This window comes from Musca domestica, unplaced genomic scaffold, assembly GCF_030504385.1.
Source record: "Musca domestica strain aabys unplaced genomic scaffold, Musca_domestica.polishedcontigs.V.1.1 15, whole genome shotgun sequence".
NCBI classification, from domain to species: domain Eukaryota; kingdom Metazoa; phylum Arthropoda; class Insecta; order Diptera; family Muscidae; genus Musca; species Musca domestica.
In genome coordinates this window covers 9,834,305-9,847,754 of record NW_026712207.1, presented here as the reverse complement: position 1 = coordinate 9,847,754, position 13,450 = coordinate 9,834,305, and the positions used below count along the sequence as shown (strand labels likewise).

Sequence of the window (13,450 nt, the reverse complement as noted above, 5' to 3'; positions counted from 1 at the left end):
GTACATTTTTTAATTGACAAAAACGTGCATTTTTTAAAGAATATTTAACAAGGACGTGGATTTTTAAAGAGTTCTTTACAAGGACCTGACATTTTTTAATAAATTTTTTAACAGATTTTTTTTACAAGGATTTAAGATTTTTTTCTTTACAAAAACGTGGATTTTTTAACAAGGATGGGGATTTTTATACTCTCAGTCATGTGGCTAGGGCCTTTGGACCAAACCCGTTTCAGGACATTTGGAGTCGATCTAGCGATGTCCGTCCGTCCGCCCGTTTGTCTGTCTGGCTGGTGCACACGATAACTCTCAAAGGGAGAATACGATGTACTTGGTACATCGTAATATTACTGCAAAACTTAGATCGAGTTTGAAAATGAACTATATCGGTGCAATCCTTCTGGTACCTCCCCCTCAAAATGTCAAAATTTTTAAAGAAAATAATTTACTGCACATAAAGAGAAATGACAATCCGATTTTAAGAAAAAAAATTTTGAATAAAAAAAGCTATCATAAAATCCGAAATAAGCATCTGGTTCTCTTCAAATTACACACATCGCAATATTTGTATTAGCCCAAGGTCTGGTGAGAAGATCGAATATACACGTCCACTCCTTCTGGTACCTCCCCTTCATATCGTATCACTTTCTGAGTCAATTTATGCGAGTCAGTCCATCCGTCGGTCCATGTATTCTTAAGAACAAAATGCAGATCGCATTTATTATCCGATTGCGATGAAATATTGCAAACAATATTTGTTTGGCCCAAGGACGAACCTATTGAAATTAGTGATAATCGGATCAGATTTAGATAAAGCTCCCATATATCTTCAACCGATTTCAGGTTAATTGTGCACCAAATGGGCAATATACGTCCAAATGATCTGAGTTTTGGCACATTCACCCGAATTTAGTCTAGAAGCAAGCACATCAAATTTAGTGGATATCGATTCAGATATATATGTTTTAACCGATTTGGTATTTAAGTCCACCACATTCGTAATATGCACCCCACAAGAATGATGTTTGGTATCGGATACAGCCCAGAAATTAAATCAAGATCCCTTCAAATTTGTATATAGCTCCCATATATATCTTCAACCGATTGCGGTTTCTTTGCGCACCAAGTAGCCAATAGCAGTCCCAATGACCTGTATTTTGGCATTTCCAACCGAATACAGTCTAGAAGCAAGTGCATCAAAATTTGTTGAAAATCTGTTCGGATAGATATAGCTCCCATATATATGTTTCATCCGATATGGTGTTTAAGTCCCTCACATTCGTAATACCGATTCGACAACAATGATATTTGCTACCAGATATCTTATAGAGCTCGGAAATACCTTTGCCAAATTTTAGTTTATTTCTACCGCTATTAGATCCAGAGCAGTAATAAAGGTTCACTCCCTCAGGTATCTCTTCTTCACAAACGTTTGCTAACTTCTGCACTTAATTCTATTACAACTTTCTCCATCTAGTCATTGCCAAAAAGGGTGAAACTGCAAACAAACAAAAATGTTAACCACATTTCTAATCGTAAAATATTCAAAAATTTCATTTCCAAGATTTCATTTTTATGGCTTGCACCTCCCAATGATTTACGACGCCTGTTGACATTATTCAATTGTGCCACAGTGTTGTTAGACAGCAAACACCGATGGCCAGAGACACTGCATTGGCAAACGTCAGGGCACAAACATTGCAACAAAACCCCATCTGTGAAAGCAAGTTTCATTTCATTTTCATTTTCTTTGCAACTTTGGCAAATGTGTTTGGAGTCAATTCGAGTATTTGTTTTTCCCATGCCGAAGCCCCGCCGCCAACCAGCCGACCAATCTTGGTTTATTGATTTAAGAAGGCATTGTGGACGATAGATGGATGGCTAGATATGGGCTGGGGATGTGCAAACGTATGTGTGAGTGTATATGAAAGTATGTCTGGATGGAGTTTCCAGCAAGTAAGTACCAGCAATAAAAAGGTAGGTTGCTTGGCAGTTAGGCCGGCAAAGCAATAAGGCTAAATAGTACTTTTGTTGTTGTTGTTGGTTTTTTACGGCAACAAAAATTTGTTTTATGCGGTTTGATGTTTGCCTGTGCTGTAGCAGCAGCCCCACCACTCCAGCCAGCCAGCAACAACATCACCAACCAACTGCTGCTACAGCTCTTCTTATGCAGCTGGGCTGTTTCGTTGTTGTTGCTGCTGCTCGTTGTTGCTTGTTTGATTTTCCAAACATTCGTGTGCGACACGATGCCCACTGCAGCAGCAGCAGCAACTGGCGGCGACAGCCTTTCACTGATGGTATATAAAACTTGAAGATAGAGCGCGCCGACACTCATTCACATTCAGTATTTGCGCATCGTTTGTTCGTTCACTCGCTCGCTCGCTAAATCGCTCGTTCCGTTTAGTTTTGTATCAGCATAGTAGTCGTAGTCGGGTCGATCGTTTTACATCAAAGTAAAGGTTTTACTAAGCCGACGCACACACGCACACACACACACACAAGAAACGGTAACAATCATACGGTGTGTCAAACGACAGAGAGTGTGCAAAGTAAACAATTACTACAACAACAGTGACAATAAACAAAATTAAAAATCTCTCTGTGCTCTTCTGTTTGTTGTTGGTGCACGGGATTTTAATGTCACCAAAAGTTGATGCCCAAGAAGAATAAGAAGAAGACAACAACGGCGACGACGACGACGACGAAGAAGAAGTCTTAGTGTCTGTCTCGAAATTAATTGGATCGGAAGAATTGTAGTTGTCGCAAAGAGGAAGTTAAGCATTTTGACGACGCAACGACAAAAGAAGAATGTAATGTTTGAAAAAGTGTTGAAAGTGGAATAAAAAAATAAAAGAAAAACAAAACAACAACAAAAACACACCAGTAGCGCTTCAGCTTCAATCACAATAGCAAAGTAATGAGAAAAATTGATGATGACAAAGAAATCATAAAAAACACACACACACATAGTTTTACAAAATTAACAACAACAACATAAAGTTCATTTTATTAATGTATGCAAGCAACTTTAGAAACACACACACGCAAGCGCACACATACACAATTGTGGAACACATTGTAAAAAGGGACAATTAGTGAACTGTAATTACACACACGTGTATTTGGAGATTCGAATGAAAAGTTAAGGTAATGGGTATCCAAAATTATTGGATTTTTATAGAGTCTCCGTTCGACCGTGACTAAAAATTTGTTATTATATTGTGAACAAAATGAAAGAATCTAAAATGTGAAATTACAGGCAATTTGAATCGTAAATTTGAAAGGGCTATGCCAAAATATGAGGGAGACAGCTTTGTATCCCAATTAGAATTCAAATATGGCATGAATAATGCCAACATTCATGGTTAAATAGACAAGTATTTTGGTTAAAATGAAATAAAAAAAATAGGACCTGGTTAAAAATGTGAGCTACATTGGGTAATTTTTACAGGACCAATTTCTATAAACTGTCAATGCGAACTGTCAAATTACAACTAATCCAATTTGAAACTGTAAATAAAATCTAAAAAATTCCGAAAAGCAAGAGGTACCGTCATATTAGAGCTATACCAACAAATGAATCTAAATTTTATTTTTTTTTTTTGTGGAGAAAGTTTATTGCACTGCTCCAGAACTTCAAGAATGTCAATGTTTATATTTCGATAATTTTTTTTCTGTATTTTTTATAATATCGGAAGAATCTGTAACTTATTTCGACAGGAAAAAAATAAAACTTGTACTTTTTAGAATAGGCACCTTCTTTTTTTTAAAATTATGTTAACTTACTTATTTGGTTAATAGCTTGGCTTAAGGTCATTAAAAAACTATGTTTTTATTTTTGAATTTTTCCTTTTTTATTCATCCAATATTTCGATTTCCTCCGGAAATCATCTTCAGGGATCTGTTTTACAAAAAACACAAATTACAAACTGATTTTAACAATATATAACACAATAAATAACATACATTTTTAAAGTAAAAAGCTCGTCTATTGAGTTTAAATGTCACTATCAAACTAAGTTTTCTTTCGTCGGTGTTTATGAACTAGGCTTCTGTAAATATGAGCACAATGGTCTGTATCGGTCTTATAATTAATGCGTTTGTCATTTGGTAAACTTATAATATGTAACATTTCCAATGTAAATCGTCTTTTGTAATTATTTTCTTGTGCTAATATGTCGACGGTTTTAAGGTCGGGTTTATGTCCTGTCAATGTGCAATGGGCAGCTAAAGCAGTCTTCTGTTCGAGAGGCTTGTCACTTTTTTGATCCGATTTATGTCCGGAAAGTCTAGTTTTTAATTTCGTCTTTGTCGTGCCGACATATGACTTTTGGCATACGTCAGCGTCGTCCCCATTACATGTTATCCTATAAACTACATTGCACTTGTCCTCATTCTTAATTTTAGATTTTGTTTTACTAAACAGACTGTCGACATTATTACGAGATTTAAACGCTAATTGATAGTGGTCCTTATTGTAGATGTTTGATTTACCAAGTCTTTCTGAGAATCCCGGGATGTAAGTAACAGCTTTATATATCTTTTCTTGTCTTGCCTCCTTTATTTGGTCCGTTTTTGCGTGTATAATTAGGTCGTCAATGGTGCTTTTTGGAAAATCATTTTGTCTTAATATGTGGCGTATTTTTCTTTCGTTCTCTGAGTGGAATTGTTCGTCACTTATATTGAAAATCCTTTTGATAAAATTAGTCGCTGTGTTTATTTTTATTCGTCGGGGGTGTTTAGAATAAAAGTTAATCAATCGTCCTGACGCCGTTGGTTTTTGGTACCAATCTAATATAAGTTTTCTTCCTTGTCTGATTATTATTGAGTCCAAATAGGGTAGTCTGTCATTTTTCTCCAGTTCGTGTGTAAATTGTATGCTCGGGTTGAATGTATTTAGGATATTTAATGTGGTGTTGATATCCGATTTCTTCATTATACAAAAAATGTCGTCTACGTATTTTGTTACTGCTCTCGGCTTTGTCATCAGTTTTTCTAAAGAAGCGTCCAATAATTCCTCCATTACGATGTCAGCAATGATCGGTGACGCTGGTGATCCCATAGGAAGTCCTTTTCGTTGTTCGTACACCTTGTCCGAGTATTTGAAATATCTACAGTCCTTTATACAAAAGGTCAGTATTTCTTTAAAAACGTCTTTAGGTATTTTCGTGTATTTTTGTAACATGTTCCACTTTTCATCTATTGTTCTTAAAGCTAGGTTAATCGGTATGCTGGGAAACAACGAAACTACATCAAATGATATTAATACCTCGTCTTCTTCAATCTCCAAATTCATTATCTTGGTTTTAAAATCAATTGCGTCCTTAATGTTATATGGTGAATCCCCTGTCAAGTGTTTTAAAATATTTACAATATACTTGGAAAGTCCGTGAGCTGGTGAATTTATTGAAGAACATATTGGTCTTAGAGGTGTGCTTTCTTTATGTATTTTTGGAAGCCCGTAGATTCTTGGCGCATTTGCAGTATTGATTGTCAATTTATTTTTCTCCATCATATCAATTACTCCCATTTTATATAATTTATCTATTAATTTGTTGTTTTTATTCTGTAATGTCGTAGTTGGGTCCCGCTTTAACCTTTTGTAGGTGCAAATATCATTTAAAATGGTTTTCATTTTCATATCATAGTCCATCTTGTGCATTGCAACCGTCTTTCCCCCTTTATCAGCATTTAATATCAATACATCTTTATTTTCTTTTAAAAATTGTTTTGTTCTACCCACTGTGTCCATTATTAGTTTATCTCTTATACTCAATTTCGTCTGTTGTAAGTGGTCGTCAATTAGAGAGACTATTGCATTTCTCGCGTTCTCTTGATCCTCTTTGTCGTCTAAGGTTTGAATACATTCTTCACTTTCTGCAATGACATTCAGTAAGGGGAATGCCGTTTTTGTTGTTGGCAAAGCATATTTGGGGCCCATCGACAACAGCCACTGAACGTCGTTTGGTATGCTTACGTTGGTGTTGTTGGTGAACCATTGGTTGTTGTGTTGAATATTCAATATTGATAGTTGTTCTTGTTTTAATTTTTGGTATTTGTTGATGTGTCTTGTTTTGTTTTTGTTGTCGTAGCTGCGACGGAGAACATTTTCGCTCTCAATGTATTTGTTGTAATCTTCTTCGTCCATTACCTGCTGCAGTTTCGTTTTAGTTTTTTTGAGTATAGTTTTGTTGTTGTGGAGTTCTTTATGTTTTTGTTGTATTATAAGCTTTAATATTTTTGTGTGGAAATTGTAATTGTATTTTTCGAGTGTTGATAATAAATTTGGCGGGATTTTCTCATTTGTTTGGAATATGTTGTTGGTGTTTTTAGTAGTGTTAGAAATGAACTTTGGAACTACTCCTAGCTGTCTGCATTTTATTAAAAAGGTTGTTGATGCTGTCAAAGTTGCTGTTTGCCGGTTACGTTTGGAATATTGCTTGATGTTATTAATCGTGTTTGTGTCATATTTTTGTTTAATTTCTTTGTATAAATGCATTTTTAACGTATTTCTCTTAATTATGATGCGGTGTGCCTTCCGTGTTAAATGTTGTTGTTGTATATTGTTGACCTGTTATATTTATTTTACTTATTTGGTTAATAGCTTGGCTTAAGGTCATTAAAAAACTATGTTTTTATTTTTGAATTTTTCCTTTTTTATTCATCCAATATTTCGATTTCCTCCGGAAATCATCTTCAGGGATCTGTTTTACAAAAAACACAAATTACAAACTGATTTTAACAATATATAACACAATAAATAACATACATTTTTAAAGTAAAAAGCTCGTCTATTGAGTTTAAATGTCACTATCAAACTAAGTTTTCTTTCGTCGGTGTTTATGAACTAGGCTTCTGTAAATATGAGCACAATGGTCTGTATCGGTCTTATAATTAATGCGTTTGTCATTTGGTAAACTTATAATATGTAACATTTCCAATGTAAATCGTCTTTTGTAATTATTTTCTTGTGCTAATATGTCGACGGTTTTAAGGTCGGGTTTATGTCCTGTCAATGTGCAATGGGCAGCTAAAGCAGTCTTCTGTTCGAGAGGCTTGTCACTTTTTTGATCCGATTTATGTCCGGAAAGTCTAGTTTTTAATTTCGTCTTTTCGTCTTGTCGATGGGCCCCAAATATGCTTTGCCAACAACAAAAACGGCATTCCCCTTACTGAATGTCATTGCAGAAAGTGAAGAATGTATTCAAACCTTAGACGACAAAGAGGATCAAGAGAACGCGAGAAATGCAATAGTCTCTCTAATTGACGACCACTTACAACAGACGAAATTGAGTATAAGAGATAAACTAATAATGGACACAGTGGGTAGAACAAAACAATTTTTTAAAAGAAAATAAAGATGTATTGATATTAAATGCTGATAAAGGGGGAAAGACGGTTGCAATGCACAAGATGGACTATGATATGAAAATGAAAACCATTTTAAATGATATTTGCACCTACAAAAGGTTAAAGCGGGACCCAACTACGACATTACAGAATAAAAACAACAAATTAATAGATAAATTATATAAAATGGGAGTAATTGATATGATGGAGAAAAATAAATTGACAATCAATACTGCAAATGCGCCAAGAATCTACGGGCTTCCAAAAATACATAAAGAAAGCACACCTCTAAGACCAATATGTTCTTCAATAAATTCACCAGCTCACGGACTTTCCAAGTATATTGTAAATATTTTAAAACACTTGACAGGGGATTCACCATATAACATTAAGGACGCAATTGATTTTAAAACCAAGATAATGAATTTGGAGATTGAAGAAGACGAGGTATTAATATCATTTGATGTAGTTTCGTTGTTTCCCAGCATACCGATTAACCTAGCTTTAAGAACAATAGATGAAAAGTGGAACATGTTACAAAAATACACGAAAATACCTAAAGACGTTTTTAAAGAAATACTGACCTTTTGTATAAAGGACTGTAGATATTTCAAATACTCGGACAAGGTGTACGAACAACGAAAAGGACTTCCTATGGGATCACCAGCGTCACCGATCATTGCTGACATCGTAATGGAGGAATTATTGGACGCTTCTTTAGAAAAACTGATGACAAAGCCGAGAGCAGTAACAAAATACGTAGACGACATTTTTTGTATAATGAAGAAATCGGATATCAACACCACATTAAATATCCTAAATACATTCAACCCGAGCATACAATTTACACACGAACTGGAGAAAAATGACAGACTACCCTATTTGGACTCAATAATAATCAGACAAGGAAGAAAACTTATATTAGATTGGTACCAAAAACCAACGGCGTCAGGACGATTGATTAACTTTTATTCTAAACACCCCCGACGAATAAAAATAAACACAGCGACTAATTTTATCAAAAGGATTTTCAATATAAGTGACGAACAATTCCACTCAGAGAACGAAAGAAAAATACGCCACATATTAAGACAAAATGATTTTCCAAAAAGCACCATTGACGACCTAATTATACACGCAAAAACGGACCAAATAAAGGAGGCAAGACAAGAAAAGATATATAAAGCTGTTACTTACATCCCGGGATTCTCAGAAAGACTTGGTAAATCAAACATCTACAATAAGGACCACTATCAATTAGCGTTTAAATCTCGTAATAATGTCGACAGTCTGTTTAGTAAAACAAAATCTAAAATTAAGAATGAGGACAAGTGCAATGTAGTTTATAGGATAACATGTAATGGGGACGACGCTGACGTATGCCAAAAGTCATATGTCGGCACGACAAAGACGAAATTAAAAACTAGACTTTCCGGACATAAATCGGATCAAAAAAGTGACAAGCCTCTCGAACAGAAGACTGCTTTAGCTGCCCATTGCACATTGACAGGACATAAACCCGACCTTAAAACCGTCGACATATTAGCACAAGAAAATAATTACAAAAGACGATTTACATTGGAAATGTTACATATTATAAGTTTACCAAATGACAAACGCATTAATTATAAGACCGATACAGACCATTGTGCTCATATTTACAGAAGCCTAGTTCATAAACACCGACGAAAGAAAACTTAGTTTGATAGTGACATTTAAACTCAATAGACGAGCTTTTTACTTTAAAAATGTATGTTATTTATTGTGTTATATATTGTTAAAATCAGTTTGTAATTTGTGTTTTTTGTAAAACAGATCCCTGAAGATGATTTCCGGAGGAAATCGAAATATTGGATGAATAAAAAAGGAAAAATTCAAAAATAAAAACATAGTTTTTTAATGACCTTAAGCCAAGCTATTAACCAAATAAGTAAAATAAATATAACAGGTCAACAATATACAACAACAACATTATGTTAACTGATATTGGATTCGGTTTCCCAAAAAACTTAAAAAATGCTTGTCAAACGTTAACATTTGTCTTCATTTTTTAAGCTCTACCCTTGTTTATAGTAACAAGTAAAATAGTATCAGTCAGTTTTGCCGACAGATATATACCCCCAGCAGTAAGTTATGATTATTCAAACTGTTGATCCTTTATGGGGAATTACCGAAGCAGTTGGCCAATTCGTATCTGAACCAAGGCTGATAAAAATATTACAACGTGACAAATTTGGACTATATGGACTACTTCCTATACTTTATATGAGATATGTGCAAATTTTTGGAAAATGTGGAAATATGCATGAGTTAACAGGTATAGCGGACCGAAGCATTCTATTTTCATACGACATCTAATACAGCTAAAAATATTGGTATGTGCAAAATTTGAAGAAAATCCCATTTGTGATAAGACAGATATAAGTATTGGAAATTATGACCCTTCGTGGGTGAGGTACCAGAAGGGGTTGGCAGATGTATATCATGTTTACTACAGATCTTGTGTTAGCAAAAATGTTTTTATGTTAGAAATTTGAGGAGATGGATGGATGGATTTGGATGCTTATTTTGGATGGATGCTTATTTCAAAATCTTGAACCCTATGTGTGGGAGGTACCAGAAGAAATGGTCCGATCTATACCATCTTTTTAACAGATCTTGTGTTGATGGAAATATTGAGATTTGCCAAGTCTGTATGGAATCGGATGTTAATTCGCTCTATGATAACATTCAAAATTTTAATCCTTTCTTGGAGAGGTACCAGAAGGAGTGGACCGGTATATCCCATCTTCACCCTTGGGCTTATAAAAATATTGTGATGTGTGAAATATGAAGAGAACCAGATGCTTATTTCGATTTTATGATAGGTTTTGTTATTCAAAACTTTGACCCTTTGTGGGGGAGGTACCAGAAGGAATGGTCCGATCTCTCCCATCTTTATAACGGGTCGGGTGTTGATGGAAATATTGAGATGTGCCAAGTCTGAATGGAATTGGTAGTTAATTTCGTGTTTTATAAGGTTCATGAATATTCAAAATTTTGACCTTTCGTGGGGGAGGTACCAGAAGGAGTTGATCGATATATCCCATCTTAATACCAGATCTTTAGTTTATAAAAATATTGGGATGTGTGAAATTTTAAGGCAATCGGACACTTACATCACATTTCATGAAAGTTACTCAAAATTTTGACCCTTCATGGGACCAGAAGGAGTGGACCAATTTACCCATCTTCACACCAGACCTTGGGCTAATAAAAATATTGTGATGTGTGAAATATGAAGAGAAACGCATGCTTATTTCAGATTTTATGATGGTTTTGGTTTTTCAAAACTATGACCCCTTGTGGGGGAGGTAACACAAGGAATGGTCCGATCTCTACCAACTTTATAAGAGATCTTGTGTTGATGGAAACATAGAGATGTACCAAATCTGAATGGAATTGGGTGTTAATTTCGAGTTTTCTGAGCTTCATGGAGACTCAAAATTTTCATGGAGACTCTTGATGGAGTGGACCTTACCTTATCGAAATATTAGGATTTGCAAAGTTGGAGCCAAATCGGAATGGCCTTTCTCTTTTGGCGCAGTGAAATATTTTCTTTGAAAATATTGACATTTTGTGGGGGAGCTACCAAAAGTAGTGAGCCGATATTGCCCATCTCCGAACTCGATCTAAGTTTGACAACAAGATTACGTGTTTGGATCAAATCGGATAATCTCTTCGAGAGTTATCGTGCGCACCAACCAGCCATGCAGATAGACGGAAGGACTGACGGACATCGCTAGATCGACTCCAAATGTCCTAAAATGGATTTGATCCAAAGAGACCTAGGGCCTAAAACCATTATTTCGATGAGGCACGTTGTGACCAGTCAAATGATATATACCCTCTCTAGCCATATGGCTGAGGGTATAAGAATCTTGTAAAAATGTCTCTAAAATAATAAAAATTCCGAATTTTGGGAGGTACCGTTATATGGGGTCTATACGAAAACGTGGACCCGCATAGCCCAATAACGAACTAAACCTGCCTACTGGCAAAATACACATGTGTGCCAGATTTTAACCTTCTATCTCAATACTTCCGATTATAACAGACAGACGAACGACTTATGGTGAAAATATATAAAACACTTATTAGATTGGCTTAAGTCATCGGCTGGCTTCTTCGGAAAAGGACAAAGAAGCGTAGGGCCGAAATCGAACTAAGTTAACCTAAAACTCCTTTGTTCCTTTACAAAGAAACCATCCGATGACTTAAGCCAATCAAAAAAGAGTTTTATGTATTGTCTCCTTTGAAAATTTACGCTGATTCTGAATATATACTTTGTGATGACAAGTTAATATAAAAAGGGTTGCAATTACTGATTTGGTAAATGAGATGACCTTATTAATTTTGCCACGATAAATTATTCCTAAAGAAATTTTTTTGAACCTGAAATTCCTGGAAAAACTAAAGGTGGAAATACACAAAGCGCTTTTCTGGCTGGCTTCTTCGAAAATGAACAAAGGAGCCTAGGGCCGAAATCGAACTAAGTCAACCTAAAACTCCTTTGTTCATCTACAAAGAAGCCAGCCGATGACTTAAGACAGTCAAATATGCGCTTTATGTATTCCTACCTTAATTCTGAAAAATGAAAATATTTCCCTCACAAAAGTGTAGCGAATGTCTAAATAGATATATAGCTCTTTCATCTTCACAATCAAATCATGTTATAGGCATAAGACGCACAACAAACGCACAGCCATTAGTCGCCGTGCCGTGAGTGTGTCAGTGTGAAAGCATGTGTGTGCTGCGGCCTGCGTCTCTCACACACAACTACTCAATTGACCTCTTGACAATTAAGCGCTGTGGTGTGAATTAGTCTTTCTTTCAAACCTGACTGCCAAGCCAAGCCAAGCCAAGCCAAACTCAAACAAATGATGAAAAGTGAATTAAATTAACTTTGCCGCAAAACCACAATTTGTCTCAGGCATCCCCAGCCATCCATCCATCCATCCACTGATACGTAGATGGAGGAGCAGCATCTTTATGTCGAGAAATTAAACCGCAGTTATTTGTGGAATTAATTGTTTTATTTCACAGCGACGACGACGACGACAGGCAAACAACGACAATAAGTGAAATTATGAAAATGAAAATTAATTTTTCATCTCTTTTGTGTTTTGTTTTTCGTGTCATTAGGCTAAAAGGTTTATTTAGAAAATGTACGTTTGACTTTTAAAGAAATACATATGTGTAATGGTGAGGGTTTTATTCCCCCCACCATGCATAGTATGGAGGGTGTAAGTTAAGTTCGTCATTCCGTTTGTAATTCATTGAAATAATAATCTTAGGCATAACAAAGTGAATATAATCTTGATCAGCGTAAAATTCTAAGACGATTTAGCCCTGTCCGGCCGTCCTTCTGTTCATCTGTCCGCACGTTCGTCTGTTGTTATCATGCTAGAGTCAAAACGAAATAAGATGGGAAGCTAAAATTTTGCACAAATCAGTCTTTTGCCTGCAGCCAGGTCAAGTTCGAAGATGCGCTATATCGGTCCACGATATCGTATAATCCCCATATAACGGTACCTCCCGATATTCGGTATTTTGATGATTGTAGCCAAATTTTTCAATAAAATTGTCTGTAAATCCACAAAAGGAGTTCTTTCTGAGTACTTTACCCCGTGGGAAGAGTATTGTCTATATAGACCCACGATATCGTATATCCCCGGTAGCTCGCTACATTCGGTATTTTAATGATTTTAACTAATTTTTTTTTCAATGGAATTGTCCAAAAATCCATGCTAGAAGTTCTTTCTAGGCACTTAACGCTCTGGAAGAGAAATGTCTATATAGGTCCACGACATCGTATAGCCCAAATACAACGGTACCCCCTCCCCCATATTCGATGTATTGACGATTTTGGGGACATTATTCACCGGAGTTGTTACAAACTTCGTATTTAGAGTTCATATTGGGTACTACAGCCTATGACAAAACATTGCGTGTGCAGGCCCACGTCTTGGTATGGCCTCCATATAACGGTACCTCCCAATATTCGATATTTTAATAATTTTAGCGACATTATTCACCCGAATTGTTTCAAATTTGGCATTTG

General features: G+C 35.7%; 1 protein-coding gene across 2 annotated transcripts in view; it reads left to right on the top strand.

The window, feature by feature from the left end:
- Window positions 1-2,321: 2,321 nt before the first annotated feature.
- Window positions 2,322-13,450, top strand: part of LOC109612226 (agrin) — a 45,258-nt gene continuing 34,129 nt past the window's right edge. The window contains exon 1 of one of the 2 annotated variants that reach the window (XM_059119641.1): window positions 2,322-2,807. The gene's annotated coding sequence lies outside the window, so the exon portion shown is untranslated. Of the gene's footprint in view, window positions 2,912-13,450 lie in introns of both variants that reach the window. The other variant, XM_059119640.1, reaches the window with a different exon arrangement.